This window comes from Lissotriton helveticus, chromosome 8 (genome assembly GCF_964261635.1).
Source record: "Lissotriton helveticus chromosome 8, aLisHel1.1, whole genome shotgun sequence".
NCBI lineage: Eukaryota > Metazoa > Chordata > Amphibia > Caudata > Salamandridae > Lissotriton > Lissotriton helveticus.
The window spans coordinates 156,615,031-156,640,553 of record NC_136069.1 but is presented as its reverse complement, the minus strand read 5'-3'; the positions used below and the strand labels follow the sequence as shown (position 1 = coordinate 156,640,553).

The window sequence follows — 25,523 nt, the reverse complement described above, 5'->3', positions numbered from 1 at the left end:
GAGGCGGTATTTCCGGATACTACCCCTGTTGAGAAACACTGAATTCTGACTATCTGTCTTCCAATGGGGATCGCACCACATGTGGAGGACTGTGACACTTGGGGCACAGTCTTTGCTTCCATTTACACAAAAACACATGGTGTTCCGTCCATGGCGGTAATACCAGACGTACTAAGACAGATTCAAAATGAATACGGTCCAGAACCTGCTTTAACTCTGGGTATGAAATTACTGAAAGACTTCAAGCAGGTCTCGGCTATATTACTAGCCAACATAAAAGGGGAAGCAGCATCTGTAGCGATCCGCCAGAAACTGAAAGAAACAGATATAGCAGAACAACCATTTGAACTTGCCAGAATCATAGAAAAATCTTATGAAGAACTAGGAAGAGATAGTTTGGGTGGGAAACCAGTGAAACCCCAACTAACTGAAAATCCTGAAAAGGTATTTATTAAAAATAATCTAAACACTCCAAAAAAGAGCTGGGATGGAAATAAACAATCCACTCCCAAAGAAAAAAGATTCCAGTCCAGAGGAAGGTCTCCTCGGCGGAGAGAAAGATCTCTGGACCAAGGACACAAGTCTCCCCAGAGGGAGCCCTCTGAGAAAAAATATAACCTTAGAAATAGGGATAATTTGAAGAAACCTGATATAAAGATATTGATACACGTCCATCTCGATCTTTTCAGACTTCCTCGCAGAAATCGGAAAGCAGAGGACGGTCAGAACAAAGGGAAGAGCACTTCAAGTCCAAAGACAAGGAACCTGCTCATCAAAGTAAAAAGTTACAATTTCCAAAGAAGAAGGTAGCCAGTATTAAAGTAATCAAACATGCCGAGGATACTGAGGACACAGCTGAAAAGCGGAGAGTGGGCTCAGACAATGCTAGACAGCGCAGCATAAGTGAGCATAGCTCGCAAGATCCTGATGAATCATCTGGAGACAGTGGACACAAATGAATACATTCAAGTGGAAACTGTAGATACCAGAGTTAGCAAACCTCATAAAATATACGAAATAACAATACGTATAGAGGGAGATAAGACTAGGAAAATAAGGGGTCTATTTTGGGATAATCTCTCCAAAGGCTAAGACATCCTTTTAGCTGAAAAACTAACAAACCCCCACCGGGGTTTGTCAGGGAGTGCCCTCATGGCGAAGAAATGATTATGCCTGCCTTCTCAAATCACATTCCAATACATAGAAAATATACACTTGCAAGAAAGTGGGCAGTAGCCCAAGCTCCTGCATTATATAAAAACCACGTAGGATGGGATGAGGACTCACCTCCTCACAAAATCCAGTTAAAATCTCAACCAACTGCACAAAGGCAGTACCCAATTAAGCAAGAAGCTAAAAAACAGGTCAGGGAGATCTTAGATCAACTTGAATACCAGGGGGTGATTGAAACTTGCACCTCACAAATGAACAATCCTTTGTTTCCTGTCTCCAAGCCAGACGATTCATATCGTCTAGTTTTGGACTACAGACAGCTTAACTCATGTTGCAAAGCTTTTGCAGTACAAAACTCACACAGTGCAGCACTAATGAATAGCATAGTGCGCAAAAAATACAAAACAACCTTAGACATTTCTAATGGATTCTTTTGTCAAAATATAGCACCTGAAAGCAGATATTTGACCGCTTTCTCAATAAATGGCTCGCTGAAAAATTTCTCTTGTTTGCCACAGGGGTTCAAGAACAGCCCAGGATTATTCTCAGCGAGAGTAACAGTGTTACTACAAATATATGATGATGAGGCATTATCTTAGGTCGATGACATCTATCTAACAGATGATGACTTGGAAACTCACTTGAAAAGAGTGAACACCATAATACTTGGGTTCGCAGCAGAGGGTTACAAATTCAACTTCAAAAAGTCAAGAATTGCCCATCTAACTGTCCTGTTTTTAGGATATGAATTATCAAGTGAAGGCAAAAGCCTGGCAGACAATTTTCTAGAGAAATGTGCTGTAATCCAAGCACCAAGAACGCTGAAAAACTTACAATCAATTCTAGGTTTCCTGAATTTCGGAAGAACTTACATTATAAATTATGCAGAGAGGGTTAAACCTCTCTATGACCTAATAAGACCAGATTTTAAAACAATCAATTGGACTCAAAAACACCCAGAAATTTTGAGATCATTGCAAACAGACATGTTAGCTAAAACAAAATTGCAAACACGCGATAACAAACGCAACCTTGTAATCCGAGTCATCCCAGGAAGATGCGGATTCACATACCTGACCTCTAATGAGGGAGAAACGGTACCAATAGCATACAAATCACATTTGTACACAGAAGCTGAAAAAACATTCAGCATTAAGGAAAATATTGTTCATGTAGTTCAAACAGCTGTAGCAATAGAAAGAGACCAAGCTGGCGGCAGACGGATTACAGTCAGAACAGCAGAATCAGCCTTTGAGACATTAACAAGCCCATGTAATTTACCTACAATGGCATTAAATCCAAAATGGATACAATGGGAAAATTCTCTTGCTACAGACAAAGTGAAATACTATTTTGACCCGGAAATGAAAAAATTAAAAAATCTAGAATATGAAAGAGAATACCCTCTGCCAATCGACATTCTGCCCATACGACAGTACGCCTGTGTGATATATACAGACAGACATGCTCAACCCTCAGTTTGGGGAAAGCAAGCCTATAACTCCACATGCGAGATTGTAAAAAACGTGTGGCGCGGAGGAAAATTGAGACCTCTGTTAACGAAAACACACTCAGTGGAAAATAATTCAGAACAACAGACTGAAATAATAACGTTAAAAATGGCGCTAGATAATGCCGATCGCGAATTCCCGACACTAATAGTGTGCGATTCGTATTACTGCGCCAAATCATACAATAACGATTTACAGATCTGGGTTCAAAACGGTTACAAAGATGACACAGGTGCCACAATCAAGCAAAAATCGCTTTGGGAACAAGTAGTACTTTTCCAGAAAGAACTACCAAAGACTCACGTGATACACTCACTGAGTCATCAGCGTGATGGCGTTCACGTTGCAGGGAATTCATTGGCTGAAACAGCCCCAGCGGAAGCAACTAAATCGGCTTCCGTAGCTACAAAAAAGCGTTCGGAAAAATACATTGACGGGGAAACAATGCTGGCGGTGAAAACGTCATCAAAAGGCGACTGCTCAGCGCTACCCATCACCTATCCACTCAATTATACATACATAATCGATGCAAACTCCGTTCCTTTTGCTCAAATCCCTGGAGTGGGGGATAGAGTAATTCCAAACATGAACAGGAGAGTATAGTTAATAGCAGACGCACATATGGGTGAGGGTCTTAGACACCTTAAGCTAAAGGATTCTCTGGAAGAATTGCAATCCACATACTGGTGGCCAGGAATGAGCCTGCAACATCACATATTTGCAAAAAACTGTCCAAACTGCAACAGAGATCGCAGTGGCGATCGAGACGGTGTTTTACCATGGCATTTCGCTCAAGATGGGATTAAGCAATAAATATAAAAAACCCAGTATGAATAATGCGTCATATTAACATATAGAGACTATCATCACTTAAAATGTAGACCCCAGCTCTCGGCTGACGTCTGAACTGTTATAAAAAGATTAGCGAGTATATAATGGCATATACGCAAGGGGCATGCTACATTCTGACCATTGTCCTGCTCTTAGCTCTCAAGCTTATGGGGGGGCCTGGCCAGCATGGGCATTGCATTGTGGGACTCTTATCACTTCCTTCCTGAGGGAAACGGGATGGTGTAAAGAAAAAACCAAGGCATAGAGCAATCTATAATGGCAAAGGTATTAGGTTCGGGGGCTGGGTGGGTCAAACATTTAATAAGTGTCCAACATAGTCTTAATAATCTGCCAAGAAATTCTCTGAGAGGTCTCAGTCTGTACGAACTATTGTTTGGGACTAGAATGTTAATCCAGGACCTCGATAGTCAAACTTCAGTGGTTAAAGAAAAATGCTTTGATATCAAAGATCGTTTGGCTATTTTACAGGACTTAAACGAAAAAAGAAAAGACCTGAGCAACATAAAATTGAAACAACAGCCAACAACCACTGAAGAAAAACCACCTGTCCCAGCAAGGCCTGTCTGGATTCCAAAAATCGTGGATCTGGTCAGAGAGAAGATCGCGGTAAAGAAGGAATTTGGGCCTTCTTACAGAAAAGCAGTACCTGTCTTGGCTATCAACGGGACAAGATCAGTTGTATTACCGCCCCTTGCTGGTAAAAAGGAGAACCGAGTTGTATCCATCGACCTGGTTAAACCACAATCATGTGGCCGATAATAAGTAGTAGGCCAAGTGGACTCCCAAGAAGTAGCAGAACACCAAAATTTGCTTCAAACACAGAGGTTCAAACTGAGAGACTAATCAAATTTGATAAACCTACAGTGAATCAACAAGGACTATGCAACAAAGCCATGGAACTTAAACCTCTTGAAACCCAAATCCAAATCTTACATCAAGAAACACCAGTCTACAATGATGTAAGCACAGACTATGCTAATGAAACAAAGACAATTCCAAAAACAAAAAGGAATCCAGAAGCAATTGAAACAATTGACAGAACAGCATCAGGCTACTTTATCAACTTCGATGATTTTTCTGAGGATCCGAGTGAACCTGAGGAACAGTCGACAACATCAAAGACTTTTAAAGACAAAGCAAAGGAACTCTTTCATCAACTACAAGAAACCTATCTGATTTCTCCATGGATTGAATTTTGGGTGGCACAAGGTGTATTTGTCCTCATACTTTGGCTCATCATGGTACTATGCTTGGGACATTTCATTGAGGGAAAATATGTTACAATGGACACAGCAAGTCAGAATATCAACTTGGTCCTGAAACCACACAAGTCTTCACACATCGAGAAAAGAGAACTTTCTTCAGTAAACTTCACAGCCAATCCTATACCCGGTGGGGTAGCATGGGACAAAACTGGTTACGAAATCTATGGCCCTGTCGAGCTCCTGAAGTATCCTCACCAATTCAAGATTTCATTAAGTGACTTTGTAAAATCAAGCACATTCGCTGATGATTGGGACTTTGAAAGTATTAATGATATGATGTCAGATCTAGTGATGTCAGCTAAATTTACAGAACATGATTATTTACAGGGTTCATCTAATTATGACCAGATGTACTGTTACAACCACTATGGTAACCATTATCTGCATAAATCTGCTCAACCTAGAAATGTTTTTAATTATAATCAATGGGAACATTGTGCAACTCCACCAAAAGGCAGTTCAAAAACATTTTATGAAAAATTTTCATATTTCTCAGAGTTTAACACAAGTGATGCAGAAACGTTTTATTTCAAACTGTTAAATAAGACAGGAATGAAAACCATGCTTACAAATACAAAATTAATCTATTCAGAATCATTTTTTGACAAAATGAATACATTCGGTTTTGATTTCTGGAACAATTATATTGAAACGAAAACAATCTGAGGTACAAAAGATTGGCAGGTGCAAGGTTTAGAATCATTATTTAGAGCCTGCATGATCCCAGAACAAATTATATTCTTGAATGACACAATTCAACAGACAACCTGTCTTGGCCTAGCCAAAATTAAAGACTTGAACAAACCGTCTATTCCAAAGCCAACACCTGACAGTAATAGCACTACAGATGTTGAGATAGACGTATCCCATATTTTAAACCAAGACAGAACACATCCTGATTGGAAAAAATGGTTGATCTGGCCCACAGATACAAATAACTGTCAAGATAGATTCCTGAGCAAAATACAGGGGTTCAAATTGACCAGGCCAGACCCTAGATACTCCCAGAGACAACATCCAGGGATTATAACAACTTACAGTGTAGGGAAACTCTGCCTCAAATGGCTACAAACATCCACACTGGTTGAAATTAAGCAACACTTGACTTTACTTAAAGAAGGTGCTGACTTGCGTGATTTCATTATGGGACCACGCAAACAGCGTCAAAAACGTTTGATAGCGGCCTCTATATATGCAGCTTATAACGAAGCTTGGAAAGAAACTCAAATTGAGACAGCAGAGAAAATACGGGAAATTGACCGTATTAATTTGGAAAAATCTCTTTCTGTTGTGGACAATGGGTTAATGACTCTGTCTTCCAGAATATATTCACTGGACAGTATTGTATCATCTGCAATCGATATAATAGAGCAAGACTTACTGATGTTGCAACACGGTCAGTCCCAATTATGTTCTATTGTACAGCTTGGCTGGACGTTACAAAATCTGCGTTCAGGCTACATGCCTTGGCGTTTAATCAACACAACGTCATTATTCACTATCTTTAACCTTACTGATACACAAATCAGCTTGGCGCAAAAGGGTGCAGAGTATACAATTCTGAGCATTGAAAAACTTGAGAGATTACCATTGACAATGTCAGAACGACCTGTCATTGAATGGATAGTACATGGGATAATAACTATTCCGATAACGACTTTCCAATTTCGTTACTGCCAAAAATATATACAGGCAGGCCAGTATGAAAGGTTGGGTAAAGGATACATTAAGTCAACATGGAACCTACCTTATACACAAACATGTTATAGTAAAACAGGACAGAGTGTATTTCTTAGTGGTAATAATTGTGAAACATCACTGAGTGGTATACTTCTGTGTCAGGGTATAAGTTTACATGGGGCCTGTGAGGGGACTTCAAATAACCTTTCATGTCACCAGCTCGGTACACCTGCAACGCGAATAGAGCCATTCTTTAGACGGCTTTCTAACGGGAGCTACATTCTAATTGTGGATCACAGATGATGTGGCTTGCTGCCAGGAAAACCTTATCTAGTAAGCGTGAGTTCCATGGTCACTTGCTGTGAGCGAGTATTGTTTCCAAACGACACTCCAGACAGGGAGGGAAAAATGTGGCCCAGTTTGAAAATCTCTTCTATTCGAATTGATACTTTAAGCAGAATGAAGAGTGAGCTCCTACAGACACCAGTTCATTTGACGTCGTCAAAAGAAACGTATGATCTCCAAGTTGCAAGGACAACGGAAGAGATACATGCATTGTTATCGACAAATTACCCCCTACACTTCGCAGAAATGCTAAACGAAATCTTAAACATTTCTGATACGAATGGTATCGCGAGTGTATTTAAGACCGTTTTTTCGGGACTGTTAACCCCATTCAAAGCAATCCTGGGTATATTTCCCAATTTTGTCCATTTTGTCTTTGGCGGACTTCCACTCCTGTTGGGATTCATAGCAGGCATCCTATTTTTGCTACTCCTGCTTCGTTATGGCAAGCCATGCCACAGACAAGACTCCAGCAACAATGGAAAAAATGATACTAGCTATACGTTATCGGGACCGCATAACTAAAGTCCTTGGATTAGCCCGGCTAAGAGATCTGAATATGACCTGGTTTCTTTCGTTCAGACCCATATGGCAGAATTGTGTCTTACCTGTATTGAGGTGCATGCTATGCGGCGAAGAATGCATGTTGGACACCTGTCTTACACTACAATCAGAAGTACCATTGGATACAGATACTTTGTTGGGTCCAGTAAAGGCTCATGCATCGTGCTGTCCCCAGCGGCTACCTATCCTGATGACGGCATTCGTGGAGACTTCACCACTACGATTGAAGGGTAGTGAAGTACAAGATGAGAGCAGCATGAACCAGGTACGACCTTCTGTAAGCAATGCTGATCGAAACATCATTGAAAGCGAACATGCGCACGACTGCATGGTAGCGACATTTTCCAACTTGGTCGAACTTTCACCTGAGGCGGTAGACTGTTTTTTTGAAAGTCTGTCTGACATGATGTTTTCACCCGAACAGAAAGAATAACTTTAAGCAAACGAACACACAGCGTTCCCTGAACTCTGAATTTGGCCTTCAGCTTTAGAAAACAAAGCTACTGAGAACTATTTTTTTCTTCCCCTGAAAAAGAAAAACTTTTTTCCAAAATCCAAAATATTTATCTTTTTGGCACTTATCTTCTGCTTAAAGTAGAACTATTCTTAGAGAACAGAGCTTCTATTTTTAGGAACTCTAGAGACAATACATTACCACAGCCTCTAGCATATTTACAAGTAACTGTTATAAGTGATGAAGTGGTCTCGCATTTTTTTCTGTATTAAGAGCCATTTCATGTGTTAATTTCGCAAATCATTCATGCTGATATAAAATGTGCATCCTTTTTTGGATGATTACACTGCTTGAATTCATACAGTACCTATACTCATTTTCGTGTATTTCGAATATGCCATTTTTCAAATGCAAAAAAAATATTTTGGGGTGGTGCGGTATACACATGCACAATTAGCTATGTTTACTATTGTTTAGGTTAGTAACTATGGACATGAATTCGTGGAGTGGGTGTAGTATGTTTATCTAGGGACCTGTATCGATACTCCTATTTCTGACCCTTGTCCGGTTATAATTACTAATATCCATACAACGGCACTGAAACCCGTTTCATACATTAGTCATAACGCATGCTGTCACATTAAGCAAGCACTATTCCTCCAGCCCCCTAGAAAGCACACCGAGTTCTTAAACAAATCCAAGCCTCGAGCAAACCTGGGAAATCCCCGCCTGCTATGTTTTGATTTAGTCCAAGAACTCCTGTAAAGCACTGCAAGAACGCTCAGTTCTTAGTGACATCCTTATTGACATCTTATGTCCATCCTCACGTCAAACCCAGCACCTCTCAGGTATAAATATACCAACGCTGTCCTAAGCAAAGACACGGTGGTGATGAACCTGGAGCAGTGACTACTTGCTGGAGAGCCCAGCTGATGCGAGAGCCCACGGACGCTGTCCCTCCCCTTTTGACGCGCTGAGGAAGACGCTGTCTTTTCTCTTGCCGAGAAATCCAGCCTCCAGCGTTTCCAGCCCACCTTCGCGGGTGACTGGGATACCGAGTCCTGAGAAAGAGATACCAGACCTGCAGCCTTCTAAATCCCAGGTACTGAAATGACTAAACCCTTATAGAGAATTCTTGAGTCAGATTCTTGGAAAAACAAACTTAACTTAAACTGCTACTTACTTACTCCCTCCCATGTATTAGGCTTAGGTCAGGTACACCGGGGTAGGCGTAGTTAGAAGCACCAGTTGAGTTCGATTAGTCAATGTATACGTATGTATATCTTTTATCCATTTTAAAGTATCATATGGCTAAGAAACCATATCAATGCTTTTACAGTATTATTTTATATTCCTGCTTTTACTTTATGCACTTTACTCAACTATAAGTATTGCAATCGTAGCGATTCATTTCTCTTGTATGAGAAAAGAGACTGATCAATAAATAACACCTTTTATTGAAAACGCCCGTCTCTCCTTTTCTCTGCAATCTGGTGAAACTAAGTATGCACGTATTGACTGAGTAAAATAGCTGTCTTTTGTTTTCACACGACTCTAGAGATATACTCTTGATCAGGGAGAGCAAAGTTGTCATGTTCTATGGTTGTCAGAAACTAAATCCCTTCTTGTCTATCCAGGGAGGTTAAACTCCTCCTCGCTTATTCGAGAAAGTTTCTAGTGAACTCTGAGCTAGCTGGCACACAAAACTTAAGTCTAATATCGACAGTAGAAGACCTAGTTAACCTCTGTCCTACGTCTATACTATTGAAGATATTATTCCAATGCGCAGAGCCTATTGGGAATATAGGAACTACACTACACTCTAACACAGGAGGGGCATCCATTTTTAATAAAACAAAATATCACCAGAACGCCTGCAGCCAGCGCCAGCAAAACTGGAAAGCCTCCAAACAGGCTTGAAAATATACTGTGGAAGAAAGCAGGGATGACCCCAAATATTTTCTCAAAAGAAGTCACGAGACCACTGCTAACTATTTTAAAAAAATGTGCCAGGCCAGAAGTGGAGGAGGCATTAAAGATTTGATGGACCAGCTCGCTGAAATGCAATGGCAAATCAGTATTCAATAGCGCTTGCACCTCTGTTCGCGTGTTAGCTATGTGAAGGACGAATGTTTCTCAAGCCGAACTCAGGGCCACCTCTTTCTGAGACAAAAGGGCTCTTATTCTACTCATACCATTGAACTCTGCTTTCAAGGTTGGGATACGCGGCCAGATGGAAACATCTGAATTCCCATGTGGAAGAGGATACAGAACGTTTTTGCAACACACCACACGTTCTGATACGGTTACCACATAAACTACACCTCTAATTAACCCACAACAGTCTTCGTTATTCAATAGTAAATAACTGCCATTTGCCAGCAATGTGAAAGTAGGAACGATTGCGGGAACTGGAGTGCCTTTCAAAACACAGGCTAAATTAGGCCGGTCCTGGTTACAAGAACCGTGCAACTGAATGTGTCGACATATTAATGAGTGATCTGGTGATTCAGTGCACTCCTCCCCTTTAAGATAAACCTCTTTCTCGTCTTTCAGGCAACAATATGTGAATGGAAGAGACCACGCCTCATGGAGAAATGAACTACCCAGCGGTTCATATCTACCTATCGCAATATAGCGCATACAATTGGTAAATTTATGCAATGCAAATGGTAATGTAATTAACCCGTGGATAAGCCACGTCGCAGCAGTGGCTTCTGCCACAGAGAACGGTAAAGACTCCAACCTCTCAATGTGTAACATGGAAAAAGATGCATCTCGCATTGAAAGCAAGCGCTGCTTGTCAGTTAAATTAAAAGGGGCAAAGAGAGAGGAGACATTCATGTAAGACCAAGGCACCCGCCCAGACTTAAGCGTTTGTAGGGTCCAAGCAAATTGCATAATAGAACGCAATTGATTCTGACCATGGTATAATACAGACACCTCATCTTGCACAATATCAACAACAGAAGACACAATGTTATTTAATGTGTAAATGCGGGAAGAAAGCATGTTAATACTGTTATCCACAACTGCAAGTACTTTTTCTAAATTAGCTTGATCAATAGCTCTAAGGTGTGTAGCAGCCTAAATTTGTGAAGTCTTCCAGATTTAATTGTAAATCGCATATATCATTCTTTTAGATCTACCACCTTTAATAAAATCATTCAGATCCACATCCTCAGTGAGCTTGGATAGATGCAGTTTGACCGCAGCCAAGGTAGAATGTTTTAGCCATTACTGACATAGTTTTCCCACTGAATAAGTGGTGACAGAATGGTCTGTATCAAAGCGGGGATCAAGCCTAACATGTGTAAACCCATCAGCTAAACCCAGAAAACAATGTTGGCATGAATCTGAACTTCTGTGCCACATCAGCCAACCATTTGGATCCAAACTGGAAATGTTAAAGGACGCATTTTGCAATAAGGCCTGCAATTCCGTAATGGAAAACTTTGTAACATTATTCCAACCGGAATATTCCTCTAGAGTAGGTGTATTTAATTTTTTAGAAGTAGCCAATCCAAAGCATGTAGTCTGTGAAATACTAGAATTCAAAAACAACATATGATTCGGGATGAGACATGCTCGGTGCAAAGCCTCAGTGCCTTGTACCTGCCAACTTTTAGAACCCTAAACTGATTTAAGGTCAATGGTTTCCTTCCATAGCTCGTAGCCTTCTACAGCCAAATCGTCTAGAAAGGACTTCGAATATAACAGTTTGGTATCGGTAAGTCTAACCTTGGATATGGGCTTCTGTGTCATTTTCAAATAAAAAGACTCGGGATTGGACTGATTAAAGTTGGTAAAATAAGTGTACTTCTTCAAAAAAGTACTCGAACTGCCTTGTGAAGGGGCTGGGCAATGTTCCCACTGAGTGTAATTTACAGTATCCCTTCTGGAATTTGCTTTATGCAGATAATGATTGCCAAAATGTTGGAAGCAAAATAATTCACCATAATTAGCAGAATCAAAGTACAAATCTTCAGCATCAAAGGTAGCATAATATTTCAAATCAGAAAATATTGTTTCTACGGCCTGAACATCCCAATCATCAGAACGAATGTTTTGTTTCACCACATCTCCCATGTTAACCCTGAGCACATTTGGGACATTAACCACTTCAGTAGGGCCATGTATCTGAAACTTAACCGCATCCCACACAATGCCATCAAGAACAGGCCAAGCAGTGATGTTAACAAAATGCAAGTCTCTCTTCAGTCGGTGTGCTGAATGTGACGAGGAAAGGGGGGCCAATGTTCCATTAAGATGTCGAATGCATGATCTTTCCTCAACATAGTGTCCATTGACAAGGCGAAAAAAATAAAACACAAAACCAATTGACATAAAAAGGTATACACAAAAAAGCACCAGCCAAATATATGTCCAAGGAGGGATCAAAAAATGTTTTTAAATAACGTGGCATAAACTGAAAAACGTGAGGGCTTGTTTGAATTTTGCGAAACAGAGTCAAAAGAGAATCTGGATTCAGTGGCCAAACGTGTATGCAAATCCGGCATTGATAAGTCAGTTGGGTAAGTGTAATCAAGTTCATCAATGTGATCAATTGGTAAAGTACTTAATAAAGGACTGGAAATGGCAGGCATCTCAAGGGCCACCTCAGGCATAGGATTAGAAAAAGTGACCAAAACAGAATATCTCGCAATCGAAGGACAGGAGACCGCCGGAGTCATACTAAGAAGAATCGGACACTCTGTGTATATTGACATTATCAATAGAGATAAACCTGTTTTCCTTACGACCAGGTAGTGGTGGTAAAATGACTGTTCTTGTGCCCTTCACTCCAAGCGCAGGAACCGGAGCTCGATATGAAAGACCAAATTCTTTCTTGTTATCGATCTTCTCTCGAACCAGTTCTCCAACTTGGGGTAGCCAGCCAACTACCGGGATCTGCAACGCATCATCCGATGTGGAGGGCAAATGTTCCTTTGCAAGACTGTCTCTGGTCTTTTGTAGATCCTGTAAAACATTGAAATGTTCATCTACGTCAAAGGTTGTGGCGTGGGACACGCTGTCTAGACCGTCAAGGTCCGGGACAAACCTCTTGATACCAAAGAGCATTTCGTACTGGGTCTGCCCACCCAGAGACCTTCTAGGGAGATTATTAAGAGCACGCTGCACGCCATTGAGGTGGGCTGGCCAGTTTCTGCCAGTGCCTACAACTCGTGCTGTCAAAGATTGCTTTAAGTCACGGTTCATTCGCTCCACTACACTATTACCCTCAGGTCTGTAGGGAGATGAAAACTTGACTTGGACCCCCATCGAAGTCATGGCATCCTTATACGCCTTAGAGGCGAAAGCTGGACCCTGATCCGAATGGAAGGTACCACAGGCAAAAATCCCTACAAAGACACGCAAATCTCTTATGACAGTCTGTGAATCAGCGCTGCGATGGGGCGATACCCACACAAAGCGTGTGCATGAATCAACTGCTACTAAGATGTACTTATACGCAGTATCAGAAGAAAAAGGACCGCACTGATCTAAATAAACACAGCCTAGTGGTTTAATAGATTTGTACAACTGTGTCTGTGGCAGACGCGCAGCAGTTGAAGGTTTAATCTGCTGGCAAATGTCACATTGAAGGACATAGTCGTGCGTCTGTTTGTACAGTCCCCGCCACCAGAAACGTTGTTGTAATTGAGCTACAGTGGCCGAAACGCCCGCATGCGCAGACGCCACACCTTCATGCGCCGCTGTAATCAAGCTTGCTCTGCGATCTGAGTTGGGAATCAAACGTTCTCCAACATCAGGAATTTTCACAAAAGGAACCTTGTCGGTACTTAAGCGGTATGTGTACTTCGAAGGGAACCCCGTAGGGTGTTTACTTCCCTTCTCAGTGGCAGCTACTGCCGCCAAGATGTCATTATCAATCTTACTTTTGGATCGTGTAACTGCTGCAACTAAATATGTAGATACAGCAGATTTCGCTGCTTCATCAGCAAGCGAGTTACCTACAGCGTGAACTCCCACACGCTGATGGCCGAGAGTATGAATCACAAAAACGAGTGGCAACGGCTCTTTGAGCTCAGCCACTCGAACCCAGATCAATTTATGTTTTATTGTGCTACCTTTGGAATCACGAAAGTCATTTTGAATCCAAAAGAACAAGTTCTCATTGTAAGACTGGACACAGTAATAGGAATCACTCACAATAAGAGTAGTCACACTAGCATCTGCGTACTCCAACGCTAGTAACAGAGCACGAAGCTCTGCCAATTGTGCGGTGCAGTCCCCTAGAGTCTGCGTGTGCATGACTCTGGACTTGAACTCATTGTTCACCATGGCACCGACCACAATAGCGCATGCGGAAACGTAGGCGTGTTTAGAGCCATGCGCAACCTGCGCTGAACCATCAGTGTATATGATGCAATGGAAATGCTCCAAAGGTCGCATTGCTAAAGGAACCGGATGAACAAATTCATACTGTAAGTACTGCTGCGACCGTAACGTGGCGTCAAAAATAAACGTGACATCCTGAGACGTCAAGGATGCAGCCCCTTTAGAGTTTAGTACACTGGCTTTCATAACTGCCTCCAAGGCAGGAGATGGGGTTACAACCAACATTCGTTTTCCCTGCGACAGGGCACGTTCTTTAAGAATTGCCATCTGCACAGCCGTTAAAACTTTCTCCACAGTGGAAAACCGCATTTCAGCCGAAGTGTACAGGTGTGACTTGTATGCAATAGGTACTGTGTCTCCTTCATTAAAAGTTAGGTACGTGAAACCCACCGTCCCAGGGATGATTCTTATCACCAGGTTGGTGTGGTTATCACAAGTCAGTAAGAATTTAGAAGCGAGCAGATCAGCCTGCAAGGATTGCAAAATGGCGGAGTGCTCAGGCAGCCAGCATGATTTGGAAAAAGTTGGTTGTATCAAAGCATACAAAGGCTTGATACGCTGGGCATAATCCGGAATGTATGTCCTTCCGAAATTTGAGAAACCCAGTAAAGACTGTAATTTTTTCAGTGTTGTTGGAGCGCGCAGCTGTACGTATTTCTCCAGGAAGTGAGGAGCCAAACCTCTTCCTTCATTGTTGAGCTCGTAGCCCAGGAACAACACTGTGTACTCTACAATGTGCGATTTTGCAAAGTTAAACTTGTAACCCATGTCTGCAAAGTTACAAATTATGCTGTTTACTCGACACAGATGCTCCCAAAGTTCGTCGTCTGTGAGATATATGTCATCCACATACGAGCATGCATCTGTGTCGATTCTCCCTAAAAGAGAGACTATGTGGGCAGTAAAAATCCCAGGACTATTCTTATAGCCCATCGGGAGATGCCGGAATTGTTTTTGGACACCGCCGCAAGTAAAACTGGTCCATTGGGAACTAAGACCATCCAATCGATGGGCATAAAAACCATTAGAAATGTCAAGCGTGGTTTTGAAACGCTTACGCACAAGACTATTCACTAAAGCAGAGCCGTGAGTATTCTGTACAGCACAGTTACGGCAATGCGAGTTTAAATGCCGGTAATCCAATACCAAACGATATGAACCGTCGGGCTTGGTCACAGAAAAAAGAGGGTTATTCATTGGTGACACACATGTTTCAATCACTCCTTGATATTCCAATTGTTCAAGGATTGCCGCGACGGAAGATTTGGCTTCACGCCGAATAGGATATTGAGGTTGAGGCTGCGGCTGAGACCGTAAAGGAATCTCGTGGCATGGGGACAATTTATCCCACCCACATTGGTTGCGGTACAGAGCCGGCGCTAGAGCCTTAGCCCACTCTTCTGCAAAATGCAGCGCATGCTCTTTCGAGACTGTGTTCGCGAAACTGGGGAGGATCACCTCCTCCCTTCGCGGTGCTGCGAGAACAAAAGGTGGGGGCCAGTCAGCCTCCGAAAGCAAAATGTCATACGTAGACGAAAGATTTTCCCAAAACACCCCTTTTACGGTACGTTGTATGTCACCTTCGATTAACAGGACGATTTCATAAAGTCTATCGGGGGAGCAACTCTTGTATCAGCTGTTTCTATTACAACATAAGTGTCAGTCGCTGTCACCTTCAGTAGTGGAGGCAGGGCCTCTCTCACTATGGTAATCTCCGCCGCGCTCCAGATTCCGAAGCCGCGTTCTCACTATCTGTGGCATATCGATGCGCTGTCAAAGCCGCGACTTTCTTCTTAGCAAACTGCGGTCTCTTCGGCGTTGAACCGTCCTGCTTTCCTGCGCCGTCTTTCGGGCGGGGCTGGTCACGTCCTTGCTGACCACCCCGTCCCCTTCCGCCCCCTCCACCACCGGATGCCGAAGCCGATGTGTCCTGAAAGGAACGAGGAGAACGTTGATCAGAAACCTGAAATCGATCAGGTGATTTAATCGTCGCACGATCGCGCAAGTCATAAACGCGTTCTGTTTGCGCAGGTAACGGAGACGCAGGACGTGATACCTGAGTCTGCTGTTGTTGCTTTCCCTGTTATTGTTTCTTAGGCCAATTTAGTTTTTTGGACTTGGGCTGACTCTCTGTTTCAGAAGTCTGCCCTTGGGGTTGCTTCTTTTCTTTGACAGAAAAAGGCTTCAGACCCTTGCTATTGCGACCCACTGTTTTATAAGCAGCCACAACTATCCTCGCCAACTGATGGGGTTTCTCGGCATCGGGGATTGCCGCCAAAGCATTAGCCACCTGAAAGTTAACTGCATCCCCCTTGACATTGGCAAGTATGAGATCGCAAACTATTTCAAAGGAGCCACACAGGCGCATACCCAATTCTACCACAGTCTCCGGTCCGTGATCATCTTGAACACGTTTAATGATCGTAGGCAGGACAGCCATAGACGGAGTGCCATAACACCTCGCATAGACCGCCGCAAATGTTTTTCCCCAGGTCTCACAGTCAACGAGTTCAGGGGCCAAATCCTTCGGTAAACTAATCGTTAAAATCCTGTGTTTCTCACCAGGAGTTGTATTAGGAAATACTGCTTCCAGCTGGTCAAATTTTTCGGCAAGCCAGAAAGGAAAATCATCCTTTTCCTGGGGACGCTTACCCATCACAGCATTGACCATTACAGGACTGAGCTTCAATCCGCCCTGTCCCGCCGGAAGAGCCGGACCCCCCGGGGGCCCACCCGGGAGATGACGACCTATGTATTGCACTCAGGCACGAATCACGGCAATTGAAACTACATGTAGTCTTCGAACCTCCACCAGGGTACAATTGCCGTGTTGTGGATGAGGAGTAAATCCAGCCAAAACAGGGCAAATTGCGCCTGGAATGGACAAAAGACCTAACCTCGGAGCGGTCAAAGAATGGGGTAGGGCGCCACCAAACCAAACGCGATGCTGCCAATGATCAATAGGTACTTCCAGTGCCCTGTACGGAGTATATTCATTCTGCACAGGAGAGGGAGTGTAATTGTGGAACACTCTAGAATTAGCGTCCACAGCCGGAAACGTCACCCACGAATAAAACAGTTCGTATGGGTAAGCTGCATCCGCACTCACCACCAAAATCACAGCCAAGCCTTCCAAGGGTACTTGGTAAGTCTGCATATGATTGCGTACCGCAATGCGACTATGCTGCGGAATGTCCACTGGTTGGGCCATGACTGCACAGGAAGTTAGAAAAACAAAGTAAACTTTGTAGCACAACTGGGCGGTAATTCAAGGAAACCGTTTTAGAAAGATTCAAGCTTGAAAAGACCTATTTCAAAAATAGGTAGGTTTTGTCCGACACCACCGTTTTCCGAAAACGACAGCGAAGGGGTTAAGGATTGAATGATATACTACTCGAGTGTCATGATATAAGACCAGCAACGTTGGGCGCCATGTAGTGGGAATTCCGTTCTCCTACAGAACTGTGCATAGAGATTCGGAACCTCAGTGAATTAAGGTGCCCCAAAACTCACCTGAGTACCCAAAATCCCCTTACCTGGCTAGCTACAGTGTCTCATTGGTCAGTATAACTTCCCAATGTTTAGACAGACCAGAGCATGAACTTAGAATACCTCAGGCATCGTGGAACACATGAACACTCTTTCGTTATGCAATCATTTCAAACCAGAACGTGGAGTATAAGAGGACACGTGCATATTTGAAATATTTACTTACTAATGCAGGGTTCTCAAACGCAGTATCTTAGATAATACAAGCAAACATATTATCACAAGCAAAGTTATCAGCATAGTTAATAGTCCATAAAATGCGAAGGAACACCTAATTCTCACCCTCCCTAACTAGCATGGAATATTATTATCTATGAAGGTCTCTTTGGGTTTTAGCAGAGCGGGCCCATACCTCAAAATCTCAGTGGCAGAGGATCACATCATCTTCCACCAGTTCTCTGCAAGCGAAGCACCATCAAGTGTGTTCCGTGTGCTCTCAGCAAAGCAATATGAAAACGCGCGTAAAGCCAGAATTTGACAGCAGCTGTATTCATGTTATGTTTAGAAAGGTGCGAAGATCAGACCTTACAACAACACTGCGTCGAGTTATCCTGGGAAACTTCAGCACTCACTGTGCAGACATATTTTACCAAACAAAGCTGATATCAGAGCAATAACATATTATTCTCATGTAAATCACAACGCTCTTCTAGGTTGAAAGCTAAAATAACAATTATGTGCCGTGTGCAAAAGCAGCAAAAGATTAAACACTTTAATAAGCTCATGCTAACTTAACACGGTATATAGGTAAGCAGTATCTATATGACAATGGTTCCTAGTCTGGTGAAATATTGGACAAACAGAGTTCTAGTCATTATCAACACAACAACAAAAATTATGGTTATGGGCATACCTTTGGTATTTGTCCGTTTAATAAATTGCTATAACATAACAAAATACATCATAACATAGGAGCCAACCTGAAGCAATGTTACTTAACAGCTATACAAATGAAGGTTAAACCAGCTTTTCTCTCATAGAAATTTTATAGGCATAGTAGAATTTCAGTGTGAGAAATTGTAGTATTGGGCAAGGCTTGTTCCTGGATGGGTCCACCACCAAATGTTGGGGAATACCCACAAACCTGTGCACCATACGTTTATGGGTACATGACAACATTGTGAATGTTATTCCCACATTGAATCTGTTGGCAGATTTTCTCCTGTCAATGGCAGGAATAAATGCATTTTTCTGGGTGGGTACACAGAGGGAACACCTTTAAATTGATAGGGGTAGTGTAAGGATAACAGATTTCCTGTGAAGAAAAAAAGAAAATAAATCACATATGCAAAATACATCCAAAAAGAGCTCATTCCGGTGCTACAATGATAAATAAGCAATAACATGATTTAGAGCCGGAATAATGGCACTAGAGGCAAGAAATAAAAGACTCTAATACAAGAGGAACATTCATTCTGAGTAAGCAATACGTGATTAAGCCTGTCTCCAGTAGCAAAATTAACAACTTGCTTCATAAATCAAGTTGTGTAAGGTGTTCTGTAATCCTCCGTAGCCCGGTGGAAAGGATGCTGGTTAATTCCAAATTTTGAAAAAAAGGTTACATATTGTTAGAAAATGGGTTTCTGATGGGCAGAGGTAAGCACCCCGCCCCAGCAGGAACCACAATCCTAGTCAGGGGTAGTCAGATACACACCACAAATTAACCTGTGCTCACTTTCTGGTGGCTTGGCACAGAGCAGTTAGGCTTAACTTAAGACGCAATGTGCAAAGTATTTGTGTAGCACTTCAAACTGGAAAACGGTAAAAACACCACACAAAAAGATAACACACCTACGTAGAAAAATAAAGCCTAATTTAATAAACAAAAAAAATTCAATAATTATAACCGGAGTTATCAATTTTTCAATATTGAACTTAAATGTAGTACTTTAAAGCATAATGCGCCAACCGGGACTATCTGGTTGCACTTCACCGAGCCAAATCCAAACGTTTAGGCCGACCGCGATGAAGCATGGGTTGGATACAGGGACCAACCTTGTCCCACTGATTTGTACCTTGTTTGGTCAGTGACGAAGACCCGATGAATGAAGCAGAGGAGGCGATGTGTCATTGTCGATCTTTTCAGATGATTGTACTGTGACGGTTCCAAACCACGCAAATCGGAGATGCATCAATGTCGAACCCCAAGATTTAGGCGATGGGCCATCGTTAACTCACGCAAGTTGAAAATGCATCGGGAACTGCAGGTGATGCGCATTGTAGTCGGACATGCGACGTCTTCGGTCCATGCTTCTGCGGCGATGCATCAGCGACGAGGGATATACACTGATTCTGAGCTAGGCAACGTCAGCGATATGCAGATTTTGGTAGTTGCTGCACTTTTATACCCACTTTCAAAGGCCCATGACTGGATTGGCACCACTTAGCAGGACAAAACTCCCAGATGGCAGGGTCCAGGCGCTGTAGCAGGTAAGGTAGAAGTTTTTATGTCTCTGAGATTTCTAACAGGAGGCAAGCGAGCAAGCCCCTGGAGTCACTTTGGTTCTGGGTTGTATAGATGCAGGTCCAGTCCTTCTCACTCCAAGTCAAGGAGGGCAGCGGGCAGCAGGTCAGCACAGCAGAGCAGGGGTCCAGCAGAGTGACAATCGTTTCAGCAGCACAGCAGTCCATGTTCCTGGCAGAGTCTCCACAGGTCCAGAAGTGTTCTGAGGTGGTGGTGTCAGGCGTCCAGTACATATACCCAGTTGTGTCTTTGAAGTGGGAGAGACCTCAAAGAGAGGATTTTGAAGTGCACAGAGTCCCTGTCTTTCCTACCCTGGCTCCAGGCTCACTACATGGGGGTATTCTGCCTTTTGTGTGGGGATGTGACACAGCCTATTCAGGTGTAAGTATCATCTCCTCCCTCCTAACCTGACCAGGATGACCCATCAGTATGCGGATGCTCCATCAGTCACACCAAATCTCCCTTTGTGTGTGACTGTCTAGAGGGAATGCACCAAACTCAGCTGTCACCCACCTCAGATGTGTATTTCATAGACAGGCAGAAAGCACCAAATGGCTAAAGTAACAAAGTGCCTTTTGGGATCTGTGAGGGCAACATGAAACAATCCTGTTGACTGCCACCATCCATATGGAAGAGTCCTGCACAACATGTTAAATCTCCTCTTTCTCTTTAGGAACAGTAGCCCTAATTTTTGTTTGCTGTTTTTAAATATACTGCACCCTGTCCGTGGGCTGTTTAGGGCCCACCTTAGGGGTGACTTATATGTATTAAAAAGGAAGGTTTGGGACTGGCAAGAGGGTTAACTTGCCAGGCCGACAAGGCAGTTTAAAACTGCACACACAGGCTTTGCAGTGGCAGGCCTGAGATATGTTTAAAAAGCTTCTTAAATGGGTGGCACAATCAGTGCTGCAGGCCCACTAGTGAAATAAACAAAAGAAGTGCAAATGCCGCTACTATGTTAACCTAAAGACTTATCTCAAAACATCCAAATCAAACACAATGTAATGTGTTTCTTATTTACTTTTATTTTATTGACTTCATCATTTTATATTCTAAACTTTTCTATTTAGTATTTTTCATTTTTTCAATTTTATATTTGTTGAGACCTTATGTACACAACAAAAAACGAATCACCACAGTTACTATTTACAAAAATACATTTCAAAAATTCATCATTCAGACTTTCAGACATACATCTCTCATACCATTACAAACAACAAATGATAAGAAATATTAAATGAGCGTTGGAATAGACAATATTCACAACAAAGCCATTACACAATTCATGTTTTCAACGACAAAAACATATTTTAGGTTCCAGTGACTTTCTGTATTTGGGCTTATAAACTGTCTACGCGTTTCGAACTCGCGTTACTTAGGAGTTCTCATCAGGACCAAAAATCTCTTTATCCACAAGATAAATGAAGTAACCCCGTCGGATACACCAATTGTGTTATGTACACCACTGTCCTGCTGTCTTTTTAATTTGTATTTGTTGTGCAGAATATATTGCCAGGCATCTCTCTTAGGTAGAGAAGCTGCAGCGTCTTTGTCGGTGCTTCATACGTCTCCGCCTAGTCCGGTCGACGTGCGGAGCCTCAAAACGGTCTCCTCGTTGTAAACAACAGCCGCGTCTGAATCGCGAATGCTTCCGGGTCCGACTAGTAGCATTCAATTTATAGGCATAGGGCACATGTAGTGCACTTTACTAAGGACTTATAAGTAAATTAAATATGCAAATTGTGGATAAGCCAATGTTACCATGTTTCAGCAGTGGTAAAGTGCCCAGAGTCCTAAAGTCATCAAAAATGAATCAGCAAAACGGGATGTCAGAAGGCAAAAGTCAGTAGAAACCACCCCTAGGATGCCAGGTCCAAAACATGTTCATTTCAAACATACACCACAACTTCAGCTCTGAGGACTGTGATGACCATGAGAACCACATTCAACAACCCAAAACACAGTATACTTCAGTTGAAAGTGTGATGTAAGCTCATTCATACAACAGCCACTGACACATGGAGCACGAAACAGAGAACAGGAAATATAAAGAGGTGTTAAAAATACACATTTACTGGTATTCTCCAAGCCTGGTGCCAAGTGGCACCAAACTCAATAAACATTTGCACCTCTGTACCCATGGTTGAAATAAAATATGCATAAAATATAATATGCATACATATGCATAAATTAAAATATGCATACATGGAGCCCGCCACAGGGAAAGTACTTTACACCTTGAGAAAGGGTAAAAGAAAGTCACACAACTATTTGCATAAACCTGAATTCTCTTTCTGGTTCCTCAATCTCCATTAGAGATTTCAGCTTTCAAATCAGTGGTGGTTCCTCCACTATAGACGAGGAGTGTCGCCCTACTGCTTTTCAGCAGTGTAAAAAAGAAAAAAAAATGATAACACAATGTTATCATTTTATTGCGGGGCTGGTCTGCTCTGCTCACAGAGCAGGGAGAGGAGTGATGGTCACTATGTAAGTGAGCATGATGGTTTGGCTCCCCGTCTTGGGCCGGCCAAAAAGTCATGAACCGCCTGGGTGGAGAACATGCACAGGCTCCCGGTCCCAGTCTGGGCGTCAATCCACGGTGTTTAGACCAATCACAATGCTACTGACAGCAGTGTCGTGATTGGTTTTGAGAGCCTGTGGGATTCCTGCTTCCGTTCCGGCCGAACTTGTCGGGAGGAGACGTGGAGAGACAACAGCAGAGACATGGAGTGGAGAGATAAGTGTATTTTTTTTTATCTTCACACCCGCCCACCCTACCACCCCCGATCTGAGCCAGATGAGACTGTTTCATATCGATTCATCTCATTTCCACATAAAGTTGTCACCCTCATTTGTTAGCAGAGTCCATATTTTCCACATCTTGCCGATAAACATTCTAAATATCAGAGTGGCCCTTGTGGTTCTCAAAGGAATTGAATACAGAAGTCTGAAAAGGTGGATCCAATTGAATTGAGAATCATCCCAGATCTCTCCCTGGTAGATTGACAGATCATCGTATTTTGTACAGAAATGTTGAGAGATCCAGAAGGACAAATGATTTCGGTTCCATCAAATTCATTGTTAAAATTACGGATATCAGCATAATATGAGATGGATTTGGTCTTTAGCTCTTCTTTTTTAAAATCAGTTTATTTTTAATTTACCCTTGCATCTTAAAGAGAAGGGAACTAATCCATGCAGAACGCAGAGTAAAAATTGCGCATTTGGTTATACAGTTTACAATGTATTACAAAATGGTAATTTGGTTTCTGACTGAGCCATGCAAAGTTCTCTCAAACTAATGCACTTGTCTACGTTTAGGATTCAAGCTCTGGCTTTTCTAAGGTTTTGCCAATATGTCAAAAGGGAGAAATTACAATTATGTCTGGCGCTCCTAAAAGCATTACAAGAACAATGTCCTGCTGCAGACGCTTTGAGTATTTCCGACAAAAGCTTGTTTTGTTTACTCTGTCTCGATCAAGGTGTTATGTACTTAAAGGGCACAAAGTGCAACAAATAAAATAACAAATAAAACTACTGAGATAAACAATTGCTTCTGTCTAAAGCCTACATCACCTGACATTTCTGACTTGTAGAGCTGCTTAATGACAATTCACAAACTGAAAGGTGAGGGATTAAGTTACTGTCATTTATATTTTGTAGCACAATCCAAAAACAGCAGACAACAAAGCAATGTACCAGTAAGAACAGCACAAATGTACAGCAAAAGCAATAAAGACCATGTTTACTGAGAAAATCATACATGCAGCATCTTTGAGAATGGGACAGGTTCTCCCTACTTCTTTAGTGGAAGAGGTGTGGCGCCGCCGCCAGGGCGACTGACGCTGGAATCTGGGGATCAGGGTTCGATCCCTGGCTCCGGCGGCAGGTTAGCCCAGCACCATGTGACTCTGGGCAATAGATTGCTTAATCTTCCCGACGGCCCCCAGCGCCTAGAGACCCTAACGGGTGATTGTGCGCTATACAAATGTCGATTATTATTATTAGTAGTCTTGGCTACAAACAAATGTATTGATCTGTATAGAGGCCTGTTGTATCGATCACATCAGACACAATTAGAGGCTTTGGTTCAGCCCTGTGTTCATGAGTGCATGGTTTGGATGTTTATCTGATATGTATTCTCTTAATTTGATGTCTTTCATCTCTATTTTTGTGTTTGCCCTTCCCATAACCATTCGAGTCTTGCAGTGTTCTGATAAGATGGTATGTATCCTTCCATTGTCAACTTCGGGAGACTCTTTTTAGGTGTGGAGACAAAGCTTGAGAGGCTGCTGTTCAACAGGGGCTTCAAGGTGCAGCCATGCCACCTGTGACCTGCCACATAATGCTCAGAGTGTCAGCCCGCACTGCTAATTATTTAACTTAGAAGTCTTCACAAAAGCACATCTTTCATGTTTTCATGAAAACTGCAAGTGCAAAGGTCATCCCTCCCTGCCTCTCCACCAAGCTCCTGATGGCAGAAGGAGGAGGGGACTGAGGGGTTGAGGTACTATATACCTAAAGACGGGAAACAACCAATACAATGCAATCATTACAACGTATTACATTTACAACACAGTCATTACAACACAACTGCCTTTACATTGCAGTCCATTACAATGCAGCCATTACAACACATGGCACTACAACACATGCCTTTACAAAGCATTATAAGGTAAGTAATGGGGAATAGTAATTGTTATCCCTACACTATTCAATACTTACCCTACTGTTGCACTCACTGGAGTGGGAATAGTAATTTTTACCCTTGCACTATCCAACACGTACCTTACTGTTGCACTCATTGGAGTGGGAATAGCAATTTTTATCCCTACACTATCCAACATTTACCCTACTGTTGCACTCACTGGAGTGGGAATGGTAATGTTTACCCCTATACTATCCAACACTTACTCTACTGTTGCCCTAAAAGTATTATGCGTTGCAATGGTATGCGTTGTAATGGTATGCTTTGTAATGGAATGCGTTGTAAATGTAGTTTCTAAAAATGTGTTGTGATGGCATGCGTTGTAAAATCATACGTTGTAATGGATGTTGCAATGTAAAAACTGCGTTGTATAGGCATGCGTTGTAAATGTTTGCATTGTAACGTGTCTTATTCCCTACAGACTGTTGTTTAAAAGAACAACACTCTGTAGGTAGATGTCAGGATTGACCATGTGAGTGGCTGAATTCAGCTATAATCCTCTCATTCAGGCACACGCCATTTTATAGCAGCCATAATGCACATGCCTCAGGCAGCACAGTATATCTGCTAAAATATAGCATCCAAGATGCACATC

The 25,523-nt window shown here is 42.4% G+C and overlaps 1 long non-coding RNA gene across 2 annotated transcripts in view; it reads right to left on the bottom strand.

The window, feature by feature from the left end:
- LOC144771522 (uncharacterized) overlaps positions 1 to 25,523 on the bottom strand; it is a 531,127-nt gene that overhangs the window by 27,702 nt on the left and 477,902 nt on the right. Inside the window, exon 3 of one of the 2 annotated variants that reach the window (XR_013599325.1) lies at positions 18,677 to 19,011. The exons of the other annotated variant lie outside the window; for it this stretch is intronic. This is a non-coding gene — a long non-coding RNA (uncharacterized LOC144771522). Of the gene's footprint in view, positions 1 to 18,676; positions 19,012 to 25,523 lie in introns of those variants that run through there. 2 annotated transcript variants of the gene reach the window in all.